Raw genomic sequence first — 15,585 nt, forward strand, 5'->3', positions numbered from 1 at the left:
ATTTAGATTAAAGTACTTCCAAGAATTTTATAAAGAATGCTCAAAACTAATGACAAATTGCTAAAAGAAAAAAAAAATCAAAGAGTTTTTGGTAAAAGTTGATAAAAGAAACTTCTTAAAAATAAACTTTTAAACATAAAAATTTAAAAACATAATGATGTAACACAACTTATATATTTTTTTTTAATAGTACAAACTTTACTATTTACCTATAATGTTTTTATACTTTAAGTTCAATGATCTTTAAAACAATTGAAGCTAAAAGAGAAGCTAAATAATTTTTTACATGTGTTTATACCTTTAATGTTTTAGTAACAACAATAAGCTTTTATATCAGTACTAGAAAAATTGTAGACTTTCTAAAAACAATAAAGATTTAAGCTAGACATATTATTTTTCAAACCAAATAAATCTGTTTCAATTGAAAATATGTTATAAATTTTGAATACTATTCTAAATAAAACTACTCACACTTTTAACACTTCATGCAAACACAGCACAATATTTATTTAACATTCCTCGAACTTTTTTTCAACCTTTTTACTTAATCATATCTCTTCTCTTAGTAAAGTAGCCCTTGAGCGAATTTCAACAGTTTGGATCTTTAAAATTTGGAAGAAAGTTTCTATCTTTTTTACTTTTAACATAGCATGACGGTTAAGTATTCCAAAGCACAAAATAACTTTTTAACTGTTTTGATAAAAGTTTTATATATTGTCTATAAAATATAAATATTTATACTTTTTCAGTAAAAAGATGGTTTTGTAACATAAATCATAGTGTTTAGATTTAAACCAAATACTCAAACCGTTCAATAACATTTAAAATGATTTAAAACAAAATCCATAAACAATAGCTAAACAATTATTCATTTCGATTTAAAAAAAACTATAGTATTTTTGTGTCTGATAGATAAAACGAGGTAAGAAAAGTTTAACAACTAAAACCACCAGCAAAGGTTTAAGTTTGTTTTTATTTTGCAAATTTTTGTGTCGTAATTTATGCTGTGATTGATTTAAATTAGATAGCAATAATGTTAAAAGTTAAACCTGTACAAACTTTCGTTTTATTTAAAAACATTAAGTACCAAAAATTTTCACTGAATGATAAAAAAAATACAGTACAATAAGCTTTTAGCAAATAATATGTTTAAAACTAACCTCTAAGCAATAATAGCTAAGTTTTAAAATCAACTGTTACAATTTTTGTAAGACATAAACAATTTTGTTTTATTTCAGTTTCAAGTAAAATTCATATCTATATAGTTCAGAATAACTAGCAATAGGTATAAAAAACAATCTAGAAAAATCTATAGTTTTTTAAGCATAAGTAAACATATATTTAACAGTAATGTTGTACAATTACTATTTAGTTTTTTACATGTTTAAAAGTTAGGTTTTATAAAGTTGAAAGTAATTTTATACATATATTTTATCGTTATTATTTTATATACCTACGATGTTTTAAGTGTTGACTCAAACAAAATGTTTAGTTCTTAAAAATGTGTACCTCAAGTAACTTTGATTTTATTTCTTGTTACTTAAAATAGTTATTAATTTTATAATGTGTTATGCTTGTAATAGGTTTCAATTTGTTTCCCTTTTATATTTTTGAGTTTATAATTAATTAATTTTTGTTTTTAAAACGTGGTAGGCATTTTATAATTGAAAAAATCTACCTGATTGCGAATGTTACAGTTTGTCATAGATTACTTATTTAACACAACCTAACTGTTTAGTTCAAAGCAACTACTTAAAGACTTATTTAGCCTAACAAGAATAGTTTTGAGTTTCTTATAAAAACATTGTTAATTTAAGTTTGAATATACTAAACCTTAAAAATAATCATTAGTGTTATAAAACTTTTGAAAAATTTCGAAAGAAGAAAGTTAGTATTTTTCTTAGTAAAAACAAAAAGCTTAAAGGTGCAATTAATTGATTTCACAACTTTTATAGTATTAAACACTTAGTTTAGAACATGTAAAGTAACAACTAAGAAAAAACTTAGTCTAGAGTACATAAAATAATAATTAAACTGTTAAGAAATAAAACAAGAGGGTTGTTAAAAAAAAAGTTAAATAAAAGCAAAACATTAAAAATTTTATTTGCTATCAAATACTAGTTTAAAAATTTTTAGTTGTTAGTGTAAACAATTATTACTGTCTTCTTGTTTTTATGTAAGCTAATTAACGACTGGTACAGTTTTGCACATGTCAACTAAGTGTTAAGTAGATAAATACTTCAGAAAATTTGAAATAGTTTTACACTGGAAAGACCAGTGTAGATGACTTACCTCAAATGAAGTTTATAAGTTTTAACTAATAAAAAGTATTAAACAAAAATTTATATCAAAGTTAGTATATACTTCAAATGAAGTTTGTAACTTTCTTCAGGCTGTACTGCTGGTTATTTAAGTTAAAAACATATTTTTTACTGCATTAACCAAATTATTAAATTAAAAAAAATTAACTAAGATTATATTTCATAATATTTTTTCTATTTTAAGAACATTTGTATTCAGAAAAGTTTTTTTAGAAGTAATTTTCTGAAGAAATAATCATTTTAGAAGTAATAATATTTAATTAATTAGAAGTTATAGAAAAAAGGAGTCTATTGTAATTAATTGTATTTTGTAATACTTGAAACAAGCGCTAAGTTGCACCGCACGATCATTATAATTCTACCACCGATTTTTTCCTTATTAGAAATAATCACTCAGACATAATTGTTAAAGATTACAGTTGAAATTTAACTATTTAATTTGTTGTCTGAATATTGAAAATGCATTATATGACTATAAGTAGGGGTAGGGAGTACTTGGGTGATGTTTGCTAGACTTTTTTTTCTTTTCGATTTAGATGTGTTTTAGCATTATTAAGAAGAATTTGATATTGAAAACAAAAAAATTTCCAAAAAAAAAATTCCGAACCCAAAAATTGATTTTGACCCCAAAAATCACTTATTTTCATGATTTTTGACTTAAATAGTAATAAAATCACTTATACATGTCCTATACTTATAATTTTTATCTTAAATTAAAGTTTACAGTTATAGGCAAACATTTAAAGACATTTTAACTGTTTTTGTAACATTATGACGTCATAATCACACAAAATATGTAAATGTTGACTGTAAGGGTACATTTTATTAAAAAGAGCTAATTTATTCTGCTGTTGTGCTTTTACATTAGTGTAATGAACTAATGCTTGCATCATTCATTGTTGAACTCAAGAGAATATTTAGAGCTTGTTGCAGTTATGAGAAATGAAGTTTAAAATCAATGATGCAACTTTTTATCAGTTTTATTTTATCAGTGCAGTAAAACTGGCTAGTGCAACAAATCATCAATATATTAATTTTGAGTTTTAGATAAAAAGTTAAAGTTAAATTATATGTTATCTGCTTTATTTTATTTATTTTAAAAGTTTAATAGTTATTAAATTTTTTATAGTTTTATTACACACTAGATAGAAATTTATTTAATTTTTAGTTTATTGTTTAAGTGGTTTGAAAAGTATTAGATATCTACAAGATCTTCAAGTGTTTTATAGTTGACTCAAAAAATTTGATTACTTACTTCTTAGTTGCTTTTGTACTAAAGATTTATAAAGTTCACTATACTGTTAAAGATTAAAAAAACAGTTTTTGTTAATTTTTTACAGATGAATAATAGTAGTAATTTAAGTATAATTCTGGGAGATTGCCTACCAACAACTTATGATGTTGCTATTAACATTTTTAACATTTGTTCTAACCCAAAACCACAAAAGATGAAAAATTGTGTATTATATTGTAGTATTATAACTAAATGGTACAGTTCATTGTTCGTTTATTTTGCAATATTCTTTATTTCTTTATAATAATATAATCATTATTTGCAATCATTAACTTAATGATGCCATAAAAAATTATCTTGCCTATAATACATTATAATTTTTTAATGTTTGGTTATTTATTTTGTTGTTATACTAATTGAATAATTATCTAAGAGTTTTTTAAACACTTATGACTAAATGAATTATGACTTCAAACATCACGCTAATATACATACCAGTACCACATCATTTAAATCTTTAAAGGTAAGTAAGAAGTTTGTTTAAAATGTTAAAGTAACTGTTACTTTTAGAATAAAAAAATTTAAATAGAGCTATGCTTATTAAATTTTTAAAAAGTACTATTTTATCGAAAACATTTACATATTTTGTGTGATTATGACATCATAATGTAACAAAAACAGTTGAAATGTCTTTAAATGTTTGCCTATAACTGTAAACTTTAATTTAAGATAAAAACTATAAGTATAGGACATGTATAAGTGACTTTATGACTATTTAAGTCAAAAATAATGAAAATAAGTGATTTTTGGGGTCAAAATCAATTTTTGGGTTCGGAATTTTTTTTTTTTGCAATTTTTTTTTTAATATTAAATTCTTCTTAATGATGCTAAAACACATCTAAATCAAAAAGAAAAATATAAATTTTACAACATGACCAAAAAAATGTGGTGTACTCCCTACCCCTACTATAAGTAGCTTTAAACAAAATAACAGAATAAAAATAAGTTTCCATAGACAATAAATTCATTATACTGTTTTTCTGTGATGTTTTAAAATAGGTCTAAATATAAAATAAAGGGCTTAAAGTATAGATGCTATCACAAAATTTAAGCTTATTAAAAATCTTTAACGTTTTTGTTCATGAAATCGTTAGTTTGGATTATAAGCATAATTTCTTCACAATCACTTTTGTTTAATATAAAAAAGATAAAAAATGTTAGTATTTGGTTAAAATTTTGTTTCAAAATATTACAGTTAAATCTAATTTAATATAATATTATCTGCTTAACTTTTTTTTACTTTTAAAACTTTTGCAATAGTTTTGTAGTTATAACAGAATTTATACTAAAAAATGTACTTATTTTTTTACTTTTATGTATTGTAGTTATGATGAAAGAAAAAAAAAGTAGACATATTTTAGTTTAAATAAATGTTTGAGTTTGCTTGAATTATAGTACGTTACGCAAGAAAAGTAAGTTGTTGAATCATATTGTTTTAGTACCTAAGTTTTGATCTAGTAAGTTTTCAAATATTACAAAGCTGTATTAATCGGTTTAAAATTATTAAGTTAAGTAGGTTTGTCTGTTTTTAAAAATCAGTTTCTTGTATATTGTAGAATTTCGGTATTTCAAAAGAAAAGTACCTTTAATTAAGCTCATAATACTCATTAATCTAATAGATTATTTCAATTTTTTAAAAGGTTATTGGTAATTTTTTATTTAACCGTTTGAGTTTTGAATTGATTTTTTTTTAAGTAAGTATAAACTTAGCATCTGTCGTAGACTATTTTTGGTTATACTACAAGTTCTACCAAAGTTGACTTAAACAATTAAATTTTATCTGATTAAAACTTGCGGCTATGTAGAATTTTATTTTAATATTTTATTTTATTTTAATATTTTATTTTATCTTTAATTATTTTAAAACGTAATTCATAAATAATTCAAAAGATACTTGTTTCAGTTTCTTTGTTAAGTAATAACAAAACTTTTACCTTACATGGCTGGGATGGTCTTTTTTGAAACAATTAGTCTTTCAAGTTTGATTTTTGTTGACGTACTTTGGCAGCCGAAACCCTTTCATGAATAACAAAACCTAACTCTCTATAAAAAAATCTTTCGGGTCAAGCTATCGGAAAATCGTATTTTCAGCTATGGTGTTTTCAAAACATACACTTTCAAAGTTTAAAAGTTTACATAGGCAAATGTTATAAAAAGAAGCAAAATTATAGAAAAATTATCTCACATGCAAAATCCAACATGATTATCAACTGTTGTAACAAAAAATTATAAAACTTATTGTTTTGTATATAGCCGCAGTTTTAGGACAACTTTTGTACTTGGAAATTTTTTTGTCATATAAAAGTGATAAAAATAATTTTTTTATGTTCAAAAATTGCTATTTAGAAAATAACTAAGCAGGTAAAAGCTATATTTAAGTACCTAGATTTTGAATTTAAAAAACATTACTAACAATTTAAGTTACGCTAGTTCTATGGAGATTTTTGTTGTCAGTGCTACTTTTTGTCAACATGATTTTTGCGCATTTGTTGCTCGTCAATTTTATGTTTTGATACATTGCCACAAACTTTAACGTATTTAAAGAAAATATTAATTTTATTAATAAAAATAAAAAAAACGGTTTAAGTACTATGAAAATCGAAATTCATTTACTTAAACTGATACGTAACTTTTGTAAGTTTTAATGTTTTACAAATAAGTGAAAGTGTAACTTTAGAATTTTTTCTTTGCATTAGTTAACCACATATCTAATTCTTAATAACTGTAAAAAAATAGTACATTTATTAAAGTGAAATTTTTTTTTAACTAAATGACTACAAATGATTTACAGTACTGTAAGTGTTAATATCTAAGTATTCATTCTAAAATGTAAATATTAAAACATATTGTCGGACTTAAAAATTAACAACACAAAATAATGTTTTTTTTTTCCTCTTTTGGTTCAAACATATTCTTTATTTTTTTTATTGTAATCATAGTTAATTATTGGTTTTAAACTACCACTTAATTTAAAAATCAAGATAAAATTGAAAAAAAATTCTCATCAACTACTACTGATATTTAAAAAAAATATCAGATGCAATATTTTAGTTCAAGTTTTTGATCGAATATGATTGTTGGTTTTTAGAATGTTATTTTATACATTTTTTCTTAAAAATAACCTTATTGAAATTATTATGCCAAGTGCTTAAAGTGAATAAGTTGTGTGTCAAATTATAAAAAAGTTATACGACAAAAATTTTAAAAGCATATAATTACGTTTGAAAATTAAAAAATGCAATAAGTTACGACACTATAATAAAAGCTTGATTAAGTTTGGCTATTATATCAAGTTGTGTTATCAAAATTTTAATTTATTTTGCAAAACTGCAGTGCTGATTATTTCTAACCTAATATTTAAAACGGTTGTGATTTAACTTGAGTTGGCTTTCATAAAACCAACTAAACTATTTTAAAGTAAGCTTAGTTTTAATAACTAAAATAGCCTATTAATTGCAAGGCCTAAAATATTTAGCTTTTAGAATTACTTGTTCTTGCTTAAGATTTTTCTCTACTATTACATATTTTCTTGAAGAGGGTTTTATGAGCTATAAGAATTATATGTTTCATTCAATCTCTAACAGTATAAAACTTTTTTGATAATGCAGAACTTAAAAAAGATTGTTACAGACTTTTAAAAGCAAGTTTGTTTGCAAGCAAAATATACTAATAAACTTATTAAATTAAGGCACAGAGAAACTGTAATTAGTTAGTTAGCTAAAATGCAAGTATACTTGTATAATCGAGTGTTTTACATTATGTTTGTTCTTACTTTTGCATTATACATTTAGTTTCAGTTGTTGACCATTTTTGTGGCACCGGTATCTATTTTTAATTAGAGTACTAGTTGAACTTATGTAAAATGTTGTAAAGATTATTATTTTGTTTTGACATTTAAAAAAAGTTTTTATCTCATGTAGCTTTGTTTATTTGGTTATAAAGTACATTTTTCTTTTTAAAATTATTTTACTAATTTATTTTTGCTTGCTTACATTGAAATAAAACTTGACAATAATTAAAAACTGCATTAGTATTACTCTTAAAATGTCAGTTTTTCGACTAATTGGCTACTAAAGTTTGTGCTGATTTAAAAAAATCAACTAAATATTTTTAGTACAAGTACAATTGATTGATTTTTTTTAAATTACCCTAATAAGACTGTATTTTTTATTGAGAAATTTTTTTATATACACAATGGTTCATTTAACTTTAAGTGTAAATAAAAAACTGAGAAAAACATCAATTCAAGGCACACCAAGGTTTGTTTACAGTGTTTTAGACCAATCACATTTAGTTATCGACAATTTTACACTTATCACGACTTTACTGTTTATTATAAACATTTAATCAATCAGCTCAAAATTGATTTAAAACTATTTATACGAGTAAATTAATAAAACAATTGTTTTATCCTACCACTTTGATCATTACGTGCTTTCGGACCTAAGTTTTGTTCTAATTAGAACTCATCAGTCAGTCGTAACTGAAAAATTTGCACCAATCAATCTACAAAAGGTTTGTAATGTTTAAACATGGAGCTAACGTTTGCTAGTATGATCAGTGACGTCAGCTTTGTCCGTTTGCCGTGCATAAGATTTGATACATTGTCTACTAGACAACACAGCTGGTACGCTCGGTTTATATCAGATAAAAGAAAAGATCAGCGAATGTCAAAACAGCCTAAGCCCGTACTTTCATTTAACGTGAGACAAGATTAAGTTAGTTTAAAGATTTAGGATACCTCAGGTCCGCAGACAATAACTTTACGGTAGACTAAGACCCGGTTGCGACTAATTGACGAATATCAATTAGAACAAAACATGGGTCATAGTCTAACGAGAGCTGTGGTTTGATGATCAAAATGATATAATCGAAACTTTATGGAAACTCAAGTTTGTCTCACGGCACACGTAAGTCCAGGGTTAGGCTCTCAATTTTGATCAAGTTCACAGGCTTTAATTTTAATAATTACACATTGTCGTTACAGTTTAACTAAAAACCTTTATATAAAATGGTAAATCTTATCATATAAACTGTTTTAAATAAAAATATACCTAAAAATAAATAAAACATTTTTTTATATTGTTTCTTTATTTTTTCTTTTGAAGTAATAATGACGGTTTAATTTAGATGAAAAATTACTTTAAATAAAGCTTTTAAGTAGTAGTAAAGTAATGTTAAAAATAAAGAATAAAACTGTTTTGAAGGACATAAAGATAAATTTGTTTTTATAAAAATGTAACATTAAATTTAACCCCTGTGTCGCAGTTGTACAAACTGTATATTTTATAAATCAGCAACTAATTTTTTTTTGTTTATCCTAAAAATATTATTATCTTCTAATTAATTATCTAACAACGAGTTTTATTTTGACATCATAATTTAACTTTGAAGTTTAAACCTAACGCTTCATGATATTTTAAACTAAGTTGAGAGACAAAGTAAAATTATTTAAAATATTACTAAGAATGTTTTTGGTGTAAACATTCATTATCGTAAATTAAGCTTTTAATTAGTGATAACATTTAAAATTTACTCTGATGAGCTATTAACTTTGGTAGTTAAAAATTTACACTGTGGTCTCCTTTAACCTTACACTAAACTTTTAAATAATAATATTTTGTACACTTTATTTGTTAACTGTTATTCAAATTTAAACAGTTAGATTTATTTAGGAAGAGTTAGTTTTATTATAATTTATAATACTTTGTGACTATTAAAGTATGCATTACATGCTGATCACATTAAATTCATATTGATTAAATGATAGGTATTGACAGTACTAAAGATATATTGTTATTGTTTGAAAACCTCTAAAAAAAGTACAAACAAATATTTTTAATTAGTTTTGTATAGACATAGGTTTGACACTATTTAAGAAACACTGCTCTTACATAACTAGTACTATAGAATAAAAAATAATAATTCATACTTTGTTATAACTTTTGTTAAAAGTTTATTATGAAGATGACAAGTTAAAGTTTATGTACATCTGATAAACTAAAGACTTATTTTTGATTTTAATTTTTTTTCTTTCAATGAAATATTCTTCAAGATTCAAAAAAATATTGTTACAACACGGTAAAAAAGTATTTAATTTTTTAAATAGATAATAAAGCAGCAAAAAAAAAGTATAAGTTAAAACTGTCGCAAAAATGACAGCAACTTTTTCTGTTATTGATTTATCAAACTTGTTTCACATTAACAAAATATTATTTTCATACAGCTGTTCTATGTGTAAGTGATTAATTAATATCAAAATATTATCACATATCAAAGTTCGTGAACCTTTTGTTTAACATTAACATTAATTAACTGGTTGAAGGTTCTTATTTCTTTTTAAACAATAAGAAAGAAAAAGTTTTAAACTCAACAAAAGCTAACATTGAACAACGAAGGCGTAACAATTTTTATTGAGCTTAAATTTTATAGTAAAATTTAAATTTAAAGCTGTTTATATCGTATTAAGATCGGAGTAAAGTGTTAGCGAAAGTTTGCTTTCAACGTAAACAAAATTTTTTGTTCTGTCTGAAGTAGCTAAAGTAGACAGTAGTATTAAATTGTTTTAAAACATTTACTTTGAAAATTCAAGCTGAGTTTTAATAACAAATAAATATTGTTAAGTTTAACATAGTTTTTACTATTAAAATTAAAAAAAAATTGCAGCTGCAGATCTTATAAAATCATAATAAAAACAAATAAAATTATTAACAAATTTAAGCTTATTAGAAGTAAACACATAGTTTGTAAAGTGTATATTTTTTAAGGTAAATAAGTGACTTTTAATCACGATATTTCTAAACATTAAAAATGCAGTAAACGAAGAATGACAAGATTTTAGTAGTCAACTAGTTAAATTGTTTATTTTTCTCACTTTGTTTGTTTGTTTAGTTGGCTACACAAAGTTAAACAACAGTAACAAATCTAAAACTAGTACATTTTTTCAATTACTGAGCTGTATTATATTATGAATTCGATAGAACTTTGTTTTTAGCGAAGAAAGAACTATATATTGAATGTTACATACATAAATTATACAAGTAATTATTAGTTTGATTTCCAGATATAACTTTTGATTATTTGTACAAAGTACTTCAAAATAATTGAATAAAGTTTTTTGCAGCATAAAGATTAAGCTTTTATAAATAAAAGATTAAACAAAAAAAGTTTTGATAGACTTTTATGTATTTTTTAGATCTAATAATTTAAATTTAAGTAAAAATAGACAAAATAACAATGAATGACGGTTTTAAAAATAATTTCCAGTTAATAAAAAATTAAATAAACTATTAATTTGTTGTGATGTACTGTTTAAAAAACTTAGTGCATTAAAAATTTCAATAAAACTTTAAACGTTTAGCATCAGTTGCCCGTTTTTCATATAGCTAGTCATTAAAAAACACAAAAACGTAAATCTTTTGTTCTGAACTTTACGGGTTATAATTACAGCTTAAAGTTTGAAGTTCTTTTTTCCAGTTCATAGTTTATTTACTTGTTCAAAACTGTGCCAGTCGTTGATATGCTTACAAAAAAACAAGATGACCATTGTATTTGTTTGAACTATCGCCGAAAATTTTTTTAAAGTTGAACGACTATTGTTATGATATTTTTACAACTTTTTAGTATGTTTTAATAAACACAAAAACCTTTAAAGTCTTTATAAATTGCATTAGAAAAATATATTAAAAAAAACCTTTGGCTTCTTAAATTATATTGAATTTTTATTAAGTAGAAAATAAATAAAGTCTGTCAGGTAATAAAAATATTAAAAAACATAACTTAAATTGTACAGATAAAGGTTTTCAAAAGTTAACGGTTTTGTTCCTTTTGGGAAATTTTAGCTATCAGGTGTCAACAAAGTTAAAGTTGTGAAAGGTGTAAATGGATAACTAATTAGAAAAGGACTATATCTTATTTAAAAGGAGTGCCATTCAGTGGCGTAGCGTGGTATTTTGGTCAGGGGGTGCGCAATTTTTTTCTCAAAAAATCCCCTAAATTAAAACTTTTGGGCCGCAAATTTTTCGGGGTCAATTTTCAAGGAAATTTAAAAATTTTCTAAAAATCTATTTCCTACATCATTTTTCAAGCAATCTTCTTCAAATTTTAGAAAATGTTCCTTACATTACAGAAAAAAAATTTACTTATGAATTTAGATAATTAAAATAAATTAAAATTTTATAAAAAAAAAATAGTCTTTTTTTAAAAAAAAAAAAAAAAATTACTACAAATTTTTAAATTCACAAGTAATGTTTTTTTTTTATTGTATAAAGATTAAACTGTTAAAGTTTGAAGAAGATTGCTTGAAAAATGTATTAGGAGATAGATTTTAAACAAACTAGCCTTTTTTCGCTGTTTTAGTTTTCCCTTCCCATAGGGAACCTATTATGCGGCCCGACTTTGACTGGTCATATCTCAAAAAATAATTCAAATCTTTTAAAAAAATAAAAAGCATCTTAAAAAAAGTCTATAAAATAAGATCAACTTCTAAAAAACATGGCTTACCCCCCTCTCCCAACCCCCTATGGCCTTAAACTCTAAATAGTTAGTCAACTAAGTATAAAAATTAATACCTCAGAACATTTTTCTCTGTGCAATTTTTAAATAATGTTCAATATCTATTTTATATCAGCAAAAAAAAATTGTATTAAACTCAAAAAAATTCATACTTTTAGTTTGTTGCAGCTTTTAGTATACTATTTTAATCTTATATGTAAAAATGTTAAATCTTCAGTATTAAAATTGAAAGTTTTAAATCTAAAGCGCTAGTTTTTTTTTAACTTCTACATTTTTACCTATATTACAATATAAAACTGTAAAAATAAATCTTTATAAATGAAGAAAATTTATAATATAAACAAAATTAAAAATAAAAATTTCATACCACTTGAACTGCAGTCTTGAGTAATAGCAATATCTGATGTTGGTCTGCTATTTTTCAATTCAAGCTATTGAACTTCAGATAATTTTACTATCTGACATATTTTTAGACTTGCAACATTCCATACTATATCACTTTGAATATTTTTTTAAATAATATACTAAAAATTAATAAAAACAAGTGTTTACTTTTTCTTTAGTATAATAAAACATATTTTACAAAAAAACAAAAAACAATTAATTTTGAAGATATCAGGATTGCCTTGCCTCACTCTTTGAGTTAAATTAACTGTATTGAGGTAGTTTTTTATGTCATAAGCATTTTAAATTCTTTTAAAGAATTTTTTTATTGTTTTTAAACTTATAGAAACTAGGCTTTATAACAAAGCTTTTAAAACCACTAAATCTACCTTGAATTAAAAAAAAACAAATCTATCCTTAGTCAGCCTGAGCTTAAAAATATTTAAAACATTCTGAGTTATCCTGACTTTTACTGAGACATACTAAAGTTTTCCAAAACTTCATAAAATCCTGAGTTATCCTGATGGTGTGGAAAGATTTTACTAAATGTTTTTGATACAAAACAAAATGTTTAAAAGATAAATTTTTTAAGGTCAACTTTTTCAATGCTTTTAAAAATTCACAAGAAATATAACATTTCACTTATCTTAAAATCACTTTTTCTAAGATCTTTAGGGAATATCATTTTTTAAATACTAGAAACAGTTGGTAGAAAGATTTTTTTTTGAATACCATTTAAAATTTGATTTAAAACTAAATTAATTTAAAATTAATCTATTATGTCTTTCAGACTAAAAATTGATTGTAAAAATTTTGTTTTACAAGTTGCTATAAATTAATTCATGATGTAACTAAAGAAATTTTAAAATAACTTGCTACAAATTTTTAATTTGTTTAATTTTTAAACTTTATGGCTGATAGAATAACAAATTTTGATTTGTTTCTTACCTTAATAAAAAAAAGAAACTACTTTTAATAAAAATTTTAAGTTAAAATAATTCAAACAATAATTTTTGTATAGTAAGATTAAAACTGTAATCACAGTATGAACTGTTTGTTTATTATTTATTTTAATTTATTATTTTATTTTTTTCTGTTTTTTGTTACTTTTCTTTTAAATTATATTGTTAATAATTTTTATTCTTATTATCAATATATTTTTATTTTATTAGCAGTTGTTTATTGCTATTTTTACTACAATTTATTTATTCTTGAATCATTATCACTATAAAACAGGTTTAGCTTCATGGTTTGTTAACAAAATGTTAGCATTTGTCGTTTAAAAAAAATCTGTCATAAGGTTATACTAATGCGGTGCACTAGCTAGTTGCGTACTGTTTGAGTCTAAATTCATATGAATTTATTGAAGTTATAAAATTTTTCCTTATGGAGTTTTTCATCAACATCGGTGCGCATTTGCAATTACGCACCGAATCAGTATACTGGGTAATTTCCCTAACTTGTCACTAATTGGTATTCGAAATTTAGTTTTACTTTTAAAATACTAGAAAAACATAGTTGAAAAAAGGCAAATTAAGCAGAAAAAATAAACAATAAAGGATAAAGGTATTGCGTTTTTTTTCAACTCTTTTTTTTTGGGTGGCACGCATGCGCCAGCGTCCCTCCCCACGCTACGCCCCTGGTGCCATTACTTTTTAAGTTTCTGCTAAGCGAGCGGTTACTAAAATGAGTTTTAAAATGCAAAAACAAGTAGATAAAAAATATACTAAATACTTTAAAGTAAAGTGTCTTGTATGCTCTGTATCGTAAAGCTTTCTGTAAGTAAAGAGTAAATTTGCAAAATCCTCAAAATATTTTTTTTTTCTAATGTTTTATTACAGAAAAAACTTAAGAAAAGCTTTTATAGCCTTTTCTTTTTTATAAGTGCTTTTTAAATGCTTAAAAACACTACTAAAGACTGAAAAATAGCCCAACTAAAAATATTTAAAATATATAGGTAAAAATAAAATTTTAAAATGTTATAAAATTCCGAAAATTTTTCGAATTGAATACTTTGACTTTGTTAGCAATTTTAATTAAAATATTATATATTTTATGCTGTACTTTAAAACATTTACAAACTAATCAAAATTGCTAAAGAAAAATTAAAATCTGTTTGTAAGTATAAATGGTCAACTTTTTTTAACTTAAAGGAAAAATTTAATTAAACATCAAAATTCTTTAACAGTTCATAAATTTATTAAATTATTTACTATAAAATCTTTTAAAAACAATAACTAAATATTTTGTGTTTTTGAAATTTTAAAAGTGTATGGTGTTTTAAGTTGTACAATTTGTGTTTTAGATATACTATCTAAATTTAATTTTACTCTAAAAACCCAAAATATATATCTAAAAAAAAATAAACTTAATGAGATATTGAGTACTTTTATATCAAAATATCACAAAACAAATATTTGTGTTAGAAATAAAATGAAAAATTTGTAAAGAGATTAGGACAAATAGGCGGTTTTAAAGGTGTTAATCTAAAGTTTTATCTTTTTTGTTAACAAATATTCCGTATTTTGTGGTATTTTCCGATCGTAATGAATAATTGCTTTGTTTTGACCATGCTTTAAATGTAAAAAAAAAAAAAAAACGTGATTAGTTTTGATTAGTTTTAATACAAAAACTTTTTCTATTTATCTTATTTTAGTTTTCAAAATCTAAAATTTTAGCTTTATTTTTTTTTTACAAAAAAAAACAGTAAAAATTTATATTTTATAGTTGGTAATATTCACATAAAGTTAGCTCTTAATATTGTTTTTAAATAAAAGGATCTAACAATAATAGATCAATGATCCTAAAAGTAAATTATTGGTTAAGAGTTCAAATGTCTAAAAATTAATTTTTGGGTGAAAAGTTAGAATTTAAATTATACCCACACAATTTTTTAACACAAAAGTGTCTGAAAAAAGATTTTAACTACATTATAACAGAATAAATTTTAGTATATTTCTAAGATTGATCTGACAGAAACATATAATTTAAAAAAAAGTTATAAGTACAGTAACCTCTCGCTTATTTACGCACATTGTGTTCACAGAAAAAGTGCGTAAAGATATGAGAGAT

The sequence above is a fragment of the Thalia democratica genome, chromosome 2, assembly GCF_965202585.1.
Source record: "Thalia democratica chromosome 2, ktThaDemo2.hap1.1, whole genome shotgun sequence".
Classification (NCBI taxonomy): domain Eukaryota; kingdom Metazoa; phylum Chordata; class Thaliacea; order Salpida; family Salpidae; genus Thalia; species Thalia democratica.